General features: G+C 38.5%; 1 pseudogene; it reads left to right on the forward strand.

The window, feature by feature from the left end:
* Nucleotides 1–327: 327 nt before the first annotated feature.
* Nucleotides 328–1,558, forward strand: LOC114636322 (annotated as a pseudogene).
* Nucleotides 1,559–1,643: the final 85 nt, after the last annotated feature.

Here is a 1,643-nt window from a genome sequence, read left to right on the forward strand (position 1 = left end):
GAACAAACCAAAGATGCCAGAGACCAAATAAAGCAGAAAACAGAAGAGATGGAGAGGAGAACTGATTCAGAGTCAGAACAGGAGGCACAGTGAACTAAAAGAACAATACAAGGGCAGGGCATCTTGGGGCTGCAGTGGTGCTTGTTCTGCTTCTCTGTAAGTCAAAAGAGGAAGAGCCCTAAGACCACAGGGATCCGAGGCTCCTCCTATTTAAAGAAGCATAGTATTGACATTGGATATTTAACATATGCATTCACATAATATTATATATTAACATTACATGTTATTTTACACAGCATTTGGAAAACTTTGGACTATCCAACGATTATGGCATCAAGAAACATCTGGTGTATAAGAAGGATCTTCTTGGTTTAACAGAATGGATGCTCCAATATTCAGCAGTTTTCCTGAAGTTGACTCCATTCAGGCTGTTTAATATGGAATGCAACAGTGTAGACAAGGAGTCTTTGGAGTATGAGGACCTACTGGACAACTTGCTCAACATGGGAGTTGATATTGACAGGGTAAGGAGATGACAGCCTGGAGTGTTTAACAGGGCTGTTACGAATGAGCAGGAGCTGAAGATATTCCTTCTATTCAAAGGAGACAGTGACAAAGAGATTGGTAGCATCATATCAAGATATCCATGAACTATAACATGCACTCCTGAAAGTCTTTCAAGTGATGGGAACTGTGGAGAAAGATTATGGCATCAGACCTTGAAATTGTGAATAGTTTGGAGCGTTCTCCTGAATCCTTTTTTCGGTCTAGTAACAACCTAAACTTAGAAAATAATATAAAGTTCCTCTGTCTGTTGGATTGACTCATAAATGCCTCTGCTGACTGGGTACCAATGTTCCCAGAACCCTCACCATCAGTCTGAATTTAAATAAACAAATGGTTAAAATTTTGCAGGAGACCAGTAGGTCCTTAGGTCACAATGATGCCACAGATTTTGTCAGAAAGATAATTTCCAAAAATCCTTCCATCTTAATTCAGAGTACCAAATGCGTGAAAACTAACATTGAAATTTTACAGTCCGCTTTCAACTTAAACAAAGAGGACCTGCTGATTCTGATATATGGCTAGAATCTTAGACCTTTCTAATGATTGTACTAAAAAAATCTACACAAGCATTAAAAAGAGGCTGCTTTCTCTTGGACTCACCGAGGAGGAGATACAGAGTTTTGTCCTAAGCTATCTGAATATGATCTTCCTGTCAGAGAAAAAGTTTAATGATAAAATAGACTGCCTTATAGAAGAAAAAATCAGTATGTCACAAATAATTGAAAATTCGAGTGTGTTAGACATCAGCATAAACACTTTAAAAACTCACATCAGAGAGTTGTCACATGCTGGGTGTGACTTGAGCACATCCAGCATTGCTCTGCTATCCTGGAGTCAGAGAAGATACTAAGCTAAACTGAAGAGACTGAGTGGATAGGACAGTATGGGAGGAGTCACAGGGAACCAGACTAGTGCACCACTGGTTCAAGTTGGACTTGTCAAACAGGAGAGGTTTATTTTTTTAATAAATATTTTAAAATATTTAAGGTTATATTTATTTGTATATGTGTTTTATGAATGTATAGCAAGTCTCTCTCTCTCTCTCTCTCTCTCTCTCTCTCTCTCTCTCTCTCTCT

The sequence above is a fragment of the Grammomys surdaster genome, unplaced genomic scaffold (genome assembly GCF_004785775.1).
Source record: "Grammomys surdaster isolate TR1022 unplaced genomic scaffold, NIH_TR_1.0 123533, whole genome shotgun sequence".
NCBI lineage: Eukaryota > Metazoa > Chordata > Mammalia > Rodentia > Muridae > Grammomys > Grammomys surdaster.